General features: G+C 44.1%; 1 pseudogene; it reads right to left on the reverse strand.

The window, feature by feature from the left end:
- Positions 1 to 3,366: 3,366 nt before the first annotated feature.
- LOC119506762 lies at positions 3,367 to 8,595 on the reverse strand (annotated as a pseudogene).

Consider the following 8,595-nt stretch of genomic DNA (forward strand, 5'->3'; position numbering starts at 1 on the left):
CCCTATGGAATTTGGACCCGTGCATCGTGCCCTACAGAATTTGGACCCATGCATCCCCACAGTTGCGTGAGACACTTTTATAAAATCTCATATTTACAGATATCTCCTGTTGGTTCTGTTTCCCTAATGAACCCTAACTAATAGACCTTCCTAGTAATTAAATTGGGGTACAGAAGACCCCCGGGTTCTGGTTCCAGTTGTGCCACTTACTAGCTGTGTGACCGTGGCCACATTACTTAACCTCTCTGAGCCATAGCACCCTCAGCTCTGTGAGGGGGATAAATAATATCTATATCACAGGATTGTTTTACTAAATGAGATTATATAAATGAAGTTAATTTAACTGTAAATTATAACCAAAAGTTTTCATTTCATTTTTTATCTTTAAAAAATACGTTTTATCTAATTATTGATAAAGTGCTCTAATGGATTCCCATTGTCCTTAGATTAATAGTCACCTTCCTTGCCCTGGTCTAAGAGTCTATGTGATTTGGCCCCTGGCTGATTCTGTGACCTCACTTCCTTCCACCCTGCTGCTCCCTGGCCATGCTGGACTTATTTCTGTTCCTTAGTCATTCTGAGATTGCTTTCACCCCAGGACCTTTGCCCTCGCCGTGTTTGTCCTGCCTGGAATGCTTCTCACCTACTGGCTCCTTCTCCCTACCCTGGCCTTAATGCAAATATAATTTCATTGTATGTAGTTCATCCCTCTCACTCCTTGGCACCTCTGTCATAAAACCCTATTTTATTTTCTACATGTAATTATCCCCCTTTTGTCTATGTATGTTTTGCTTCCTTATTGTCTGTGCTCCTTACGAAAATGTAAGGGAACTGAGGGCCAGGGCTTTATCTTATTCCCTGCTGTATCCCCACCCCACCCCCAGCACAGTGCCTGGCTCATAAGAGGAACTTAATTAATAATTATAGAGCAAATTAGTTATTGCTAGAGAATTCTTTATATTCGATCTTTAAGTAAGCTCATTCATGGAAACAAAATAAATTTTGAATTTAATAATTTTATATCATGAACAATCTGGTTCTTCAGGCCTTTATATATATATTTAACTTTTGTCATAGTAACATACATACTAGTCAAAATTTCCCATTTTAACCACTTTTGAGTGTGCAATTCAGTTGTATTAATATATATAGTTAAAGCAAAAATTATATTCATACTGAACATGCTATTTTTTTATTAAATTCAGTTTTATTGAAATACATTCACACACCATACAATCATCAATGGTATACAATCCACTGTCCACAGTATGATAACATAGTTATGCGTTCATCACCACAGTCTATCTCTGAACATTTTCCTTACATCAGAAAGAACCAGAACAAGAATAAAAACTAAAAGTGAAAAAAGAACACCCAAATCATCCCCCCCATCCCACCCCATTTGTCCTTTAGTTTTTATCCCCATTTTTCTAAACATCCATACACTAGATAAAGGGGGTGTGATCCACAAGGTCTTCACAATCACACTCTCACCCCTTGTAATCCACATTATTATATAATTGTCTTCAGGAGTCCAGACTGCTGGGTTGGAGTTTGGTAGTTTCAGGTATTTACTTCTAGCTATTCCAATACATTAAAATCTAAGAGGTGTTATCTATATAGTGCATAAGAATGTCCACCAGAGTGACCTCTCGACTCTATTTGAAATCTCTCAGCCACTGAAACTATTTCGTCTCATTTTGCATCCCCCTTTTGGTCAAGAAGATACTCTCAGTCCCATGATGCCAGATCCAGATTCATCCCCAGGAGTCATATTCTGCATTGCCAGGGAGATTTACAACCCTGGGAGTCGGATCCCACGTAGCGGGGAGGGCAGCGAGTTCACCTGTCGAGGTGGCTCAGTTAGAGAGAGAGAGGGCCACATCTGAGCAACAAAGAGGCACTCAGGGGGAGACTCTTAGGCACAATTATATGCAAGTTTAGCCTCTCCTTTGCAGTAACGAGCTTCATAAGGGCCTGTCCCATGATCAAGGGCTCAGCACATCAAATCGCCAGTCCCAATGTTTGTGACAACATCAACACCAGTCCAGGTGGGGAAGTCCAACACTTCCGAACCTTCCCCCAGATCCTCTGGGCTGGGGAGGGGGAGGCTGTAAATATGTTTTTTATTATCTGCCCAAATTACCCTGGGATGTGTCACTATTTCACTCCAGCCTATACTAACCTACCGTATCTCACTTCCTATTCAAAGTTCCATGCAATTGTGGTATTTGAACAAATCGACTGTAGAGTTGTACCATATAGAAAATTTAGATCCTGTACCAAATAGATATCTCTTCCCTTGGTCTCATATGGAAGTTGAAGTTTTAAAACACAGTCAGTTTCAACCTTTACCCTTTGGCCTGGCTTGCCTTGGTCTTAACCAGACCTGCTTCATTCATATCACTAATTGAAGTCTGGGCTGTTTTTGAGCTTTTTTTTTTTTTTTTTTTTTTTTTTTTTTAACAGTGGCTGTATGCACTAATACTGACATTCATATCTGCCGAGCTCCAGCTCTGAGTTTCAGGTGTCTCAGAGATACGCATTTGAACATGCTATTTTGAAATCTACTTTTTTTTGTTGACAGTGTGGAATGTCTCTTCTCCACCATCCATTTTAATGGCGACCCATAGATGTACCATTTTATTTAACCAGAACCCTTCTGGGCACATAATGAGGACTGCTGACTCAAAGGGACATTGGTAAATATTCCAAAATGTCCTCCAGAAAAGCTATGCCAGTTTACACTCTTATCAACTGTCCAAAATGTCCATTTTCCTGAACCCCTGCCAACACAGGATTTTATCATTAATAAAACAAACAAAACAAAATGTTCACTAATTTGATAAAGGAAAAAATATCTCATGATTGCTTTTTGTGCATTTCTTTAATTACTTGAGTTTGAACTGTTTTTCTTTGCTTTTCTTTTAATTTTCAGCAAACTTTAGTAAATTCTTTTGTTTTAAACTACGCAAGTTTTATAAGCAAATCCCCCCTAACTTGCATTTTGTTTAAAGTAATAATTTTACATCATACAAATAAATTTCAAGTACAAAAAGTGCATTTTTGCAATAATACCTGACTGCAAGTTCAAAGTTCTTGGTTTATAATAAATCTGTAGAGTGGAAAACAAAAAACAAACACAAAAAAACACCCCAAAAAGGAGTAAAACCATCAGTGTCATCCATTGCAGAAGTCCAACATCTTCTTAAAATGTTGTTCAATAAGTTGCAGAGAAACATGTCTGGAAGCAACATATAACTGAAAAGAAGCTACTTGTGCTTTTACCATTTCACATTATTATCGTCTCTAGTTTTTTCTCCTTCCCAAACAGAAATTCAAATCTTCTGCAACGTTGCTCTTGGGTCAGCCATTCTGTGCAGTCGCCACTAGCCTGTTTCCCAAACCATCATCTTTTTCCTGTGCTCTCTTCAAACAGCCTGTGGTGCCAGAAGGGACGGATAATGACCCTTCTATCTGTAGTGGTGACATCATCTGGGATGTTAATTGTGCTCAGGAGATGGCCTCATCTTCCTGAAGCTGATGAACGCATGCAGCATTAGGAGCGATACGGAATTGTCTTTCTTGAACATAGGCAAATGCATCCCTGTATCCCATTCCGAACGTTTCCATAATGTTTGCAAAGATGAGTGCAGCACTCCTGAGTTCCCCACATTTCCACGGACAAGAATTTTTCCTCCAGTTTGTAAGCTCCCCTCAGTACATTCTATAGTCATGGAAAAAAAAATATTATATTTTCAACTGCATTATCTGCAATATCCAAGACTAAATATCTAAATAATTGCTGAAAGTTTGGCTTAATAAAGTTTGCTTCAGTATTTTGTCTTATGCAAAGCCTATGGATTATTCCAAGTCTCTGTAGCACAGGTAGTTTGCTTTTCATAGCGGAAGAAAATGGACCTAAAGACCATCCAGGTAAAACTTCCTGCCTCTCTCATCTCATGGGATGGGTCCGCTCCTCCACCATCCCCTTCACACTGTGGGAGTGTGGGGAACTCCAGCTACATGTCCTCCGAGGCCCCGGCCCGCGGGCGGTCGGTGGGGTGGGAGGGCGAGTTCCCCGGCTGGTGACCCTCAGGACTGGCGGTGGTAGTGCAAGGGAGAACCAGGGAGCAGTGGCCCGGAGGGGCAGGTGGGCGGCGGGCTCACAAGTAGCACACACAGTCTCAAGGATTGCAGTGGCAGAGCTTGCGAGGAAGAGGAGGGTTGGACGGCTCCAACCCGGCCTCTGCTGCCCCGTATCCCTCCCCCAGTGTCACCATGCCCTCTTTATTCACTTTTTTACCATTTTGTATTCTTTCTCTTAAGAGTTGTCTCTTTGTTTTTTTTGTTGTTTTTTTTTTATTTTCTATTGTTATATTCATCTATTATTGATTGGCAAGAGCTCTTTTTATATTGAGGCAATTAACCTTTTGCCACATATTGCAAATATTTCCCCAATATATTGTTTGCCTTTTAGCTTTATTAATGTACCTGAGGCAATATAAAATTTCAGTTGCCCTCATGCCCTGGAAAGTAAGATAGCCAGAAGGAAAAGTTTACTTCCATGAAATCTGAGGCCCAATGTAGTGGACAACACCAGGCCAGGCCAGGGTGTTAGAGGTATCAAAATAATTCAGGGCTAAAGATTCCCAGGACAACCTCCAGGACTGACAATTGATTCTTACTCCTCTGCCACAAGGGTATTTAAATTTTAAATGGGAACTTTTCAAGATTCAGAGGAATGAAGATATAATGGTGAAGTAACAGGCATTAGGAATTAAAATATTTATTTTTATTTTTTATTTTTTGAGAGGGCACTTTTCCTCTGCCTTCTCCTAAGACCAACATGCAATAGTGGCCATTTCTATGGAGAAAGATGTGATGAATGTTCAGTGTGGGGGGTGGGGGGGAGCTGCATGTAAGGGGTACATCATCTTACCTTCCTTCCCCTAAATGATCATTCTTGGTAAAATGCTTTCCAAATAAACACATAAATGGATGTTCAACAGATGAGGCAGTATTGTTAAAACCCAACACCCATCTTTTGTCAAAGACAAAATACCACTACTTCATGAAGATTGGTGACCCTTTCCTTGGTCCAAGTTAATTCCTCTGAGTATGTAAGCTGGGGCTCTCGCCCTCTCCCCTGTGGACAACAGCTTGCTCTGCCCTGTTCTGAGCTCTCAAGACTGTCATCAAGCCCCTTCAGATGCTGTCCTCTGGGCTCCATAAAGGCTGCGGCTGCTCTGACTTTGCAGCTTAGCCCAGGGCTTATTTCCCAAACCTCTCTGCAGCCGAGTTCAGAGGGAAACCTTCTATTTCTTTCTGCTGATGCTGCTTGTGTGAAAACAGTGTCAGAGGAGAGGGAAAGAGGAAGAGTTAGGAAGTGGCGGAAGGAGGAATATGAGAAAATAATCAGCCCACACCCCCAAAACAAACATTACACAGCATCAGTCTCTGATTTCCTCCCGTTCCCGGGGGGTGCTTTACTGGCATCCCCCAGGGGCTCCAGCTCAGCAGGGTCTTGTGGCAAAAACTGTGGGGGCAACACAGACCTCAGCAATATGGCACCAGGGCAGCCAGAGACCTGGGCGTCTCCCATCTGCATGAAAATATGTCCAGGGCGGCCCTCGTGCTAAATATGGTTCCCTGCATACAGCATTTAACAAGAACTGTCAAAGAGCTTCATCAGTGTGGTGTTACACGAAATGAAAATTTTAATAAGAATGTGTGTTTGGACAGAGGCTGAAGTGTGATAAGCTCCAAATATTTCTAAGTAAATCCCCCTCCCCACCCCCCACCCCACCCATCACTATCCTAATTAGCATGCCCAAAACAGCACCATTAGGCAGGTTTTAGGATTTGTGTGTATGTGTGTGTGTTTATGTGTCCACAAAGCTAATCAAAAGAGTGATTTTTAAAAATGTGCATGGCCCATTCTACCCTCTTGCTTGTCATTTCCTGTGAGAACCCAGCCTGTGAGTGCCTGTTTATTAGGTGTAAATGTGTTTCCATTCAATGCCCAACAAAAACCCGGTCCCAAAAGGTCATGAGTATTTGGCTATTATATCGGCTGTCACTTGTGCCCTGGGGTATGGGGGCCTTTTGTTTTTGTTTTCAGGTAAAATAAGCAATTTTTTGGTATGCTCGTATTTCCCTTTTAGCAGACATGTGGCTGCTCTTCTGAAAGAGACACACAATGAACAGTTGGAACATGTCCGTCGAGACGCATTTTATCTTCAGATCCCACAGAGCTGTTCTGTCACTTAACATTCTTGAAAGTAAATCTAATCGTGCTTTCAACTGTATAAAACACAAATTCATGTGGCAAGAATTTGAACCTCAGCCACAAGCAATCATTCTTGACTTTAATCAGTTCAAAAGTATTTTACTGAGCACCTACTTTATCCAAGCATTAGTTGAAACCAGAGCTTGGGAGGAAGGGAAAATCCTCTTTGGTATTTATTCTTCTCTAGAGAAGCATGTTCTACCTTTTCCAAGATCTTTAGCTTAGGAATAACTGCATAAGGGGGCAGTCCACAAATATTTCCTCAGCCGGCCTGCTGGGCTTCCTAGATTTCTCAGACCCTCCGCTCATCTTTGGGGTACGTCAAGGCCTCTGTAAATAAAGACACCAAGAGGAAAAAGGATCTCAGACCACTGTTAGGCCAAAACCTCACTGGATTCATCATTTTGCCCACCCTTTCCTCATTTTCTCTGAACATTTTTTCTTAATCTTGACTATGTTTTCCACCCTACAGCCTTCCCAACAATTCCATCCATCTCTCCTGCCAACAACATACTTTGGATTTATAGCGTTTGCTGATAATGCACAAATAAAATCAGATCAGAAACAGAGTATTTGTCTGACAAACCAAGAGATTTCAAAACCCTAGCCAGCCAGGCTCTCTTATTGGAAGTAATCTTTGTTATGATGTATTTTATGATCTTTTAGAGTGTGTAGTATTGGGACGTGGCCTCTAAGAGCCCTGGGATGTGGTACCATACTCTATTTTTATAAAGTAAATTCCAGAAACCTAAAAACTACAAAATGTGATTTGGGAGCTCTGTTGGGGAGTTAGGTGCTAAGTCAGCCCCGTCTGAGGACAGGCTCCCCCACCATAAAGGTAAATGTGCTTTCATTCACTCATCTGCTGATAGTGTTGAGTGTTTCGCAGTGACGGTCACACTGTAAGGAGCACTTCCACACACAGGGCCCTCGACTGGGCACCAGGGTTGAAAGGGATGGGTGTCACACTCACAGTGCCGACTCAGCACGTGGCCAGAGACACCAGGACGTGGCACATGTCGGCGGTGGGGGATAGGCCTTCCGGGGCGACGGCGGCCCCTTTCAGCCGGTGTGCCAAGGGCCGACTTTGTGCATGAGGCGCTTTCTCCGGACAGAGGGGCTGGGGATGGAGAGTGACCCAAACAGGAGGATGCCAGGGGCCTGAGTCATTCTGTGCTGAGGTGGGCAGCAGGACCTAGTGGGGATTGGAAGGGAGAGGAGCAATTAGGAGAGATAAGCAAAGGGCTTGGCTAGGGATCCGATGCATACTGAGAAGAGGGAGAGGTCAAAACTCACCTGGGTTTCAGTAAGAATCATCACCACCACCATACCTGAAACATCTAATATGTCCTACACGCGTCTCATACGTGACTCCCTCCTAGGTTAGCCTCTCCCCCAGTTCACGGCCCGGGGAGGAGAAGAGGCTTCCCGAGTCCCCACAGCCACGACGGGTCAGGCCTGGGACTCACACCCGGTAGGCCCGACCCCAAAGGCCAGGATTTCTTCACTGTGTGATGTTGCTGGGTGTCTTAGGTTTTCAGGATGGCCATGACAGAGGAGCTCACACCAGGTGGCTTAAAACGACAGAAATTTGTTCTTTCACGGTTCTGGAGGCCGGCAGTGTGAACTCAAGGTGTGAGCAGAGTCTGCTCCCTCTGAAGGCTTCAGGGGGGCATCTGTTCCCCGCCTCTCTACTGGCTTTGGGTGGTTAGTAGCCATCCTTGGCTCTCCTTGGCCTCAGCCAATCTTGCCGTCAGTCTTTTCTCTGTGTCTGTCCACGTCTCCTCTTCCTTCTTCTAAGGACACGTCATATTGGGTCACGAGCCACTCTCCTCTGCTATGACCTCATCTTGATTTGGCCAATGCCGTCTGCAGCAACTCTATTTCCAAATAACGTCACATCCAGAAAATGCTGGATGTCACCCATGCCCAGCCTGAGATCACCTGCAGACACTGAGAAGTCCAGGAACGACAGCCACAGAGCCTCCCCCCATCAGCCTTTCTTCTTTCCCCGAGCAAGCATGTGCTGCTTCCACACTGCACTGCCCACGTGTCCTGCCAGCCTTGCCCTCGGTGGAACGTTCTCTCCTGCCGATCTCAGTCCGCAGTGGCTGCGCTCTCTGCAGCACGGGCCGCCTCCCCTGCAGCTCACACCCGCCAGGCAGGGGGTCCCAGGCAGCCCTCTTTTTGCTGAGGGGGGACTTCCTCAGGTTGAGCATCAGCCTCATTTTTCTCTTCACTCCACTTTTGCCTCTTTTGCTGAGTGTGTCAGGTTTTATCCGGTAGCCGCTGGCCTGCTCCAT

This window comes from Choloepus didactylus, chromosome 12 (assembly GCF_015220235.1).
Source record: "Choloepus didactylus isolate mChoDid1 chromosome 12, mChoDid1.pri, whole genome shotgun sequence".
Classification (NCBI taxonomy): Eukaryota; Metazoa; Chordata; class Mammalia; order Pilosa; family Megalonychidae; genus Choloepus; species Choloepus didactylus.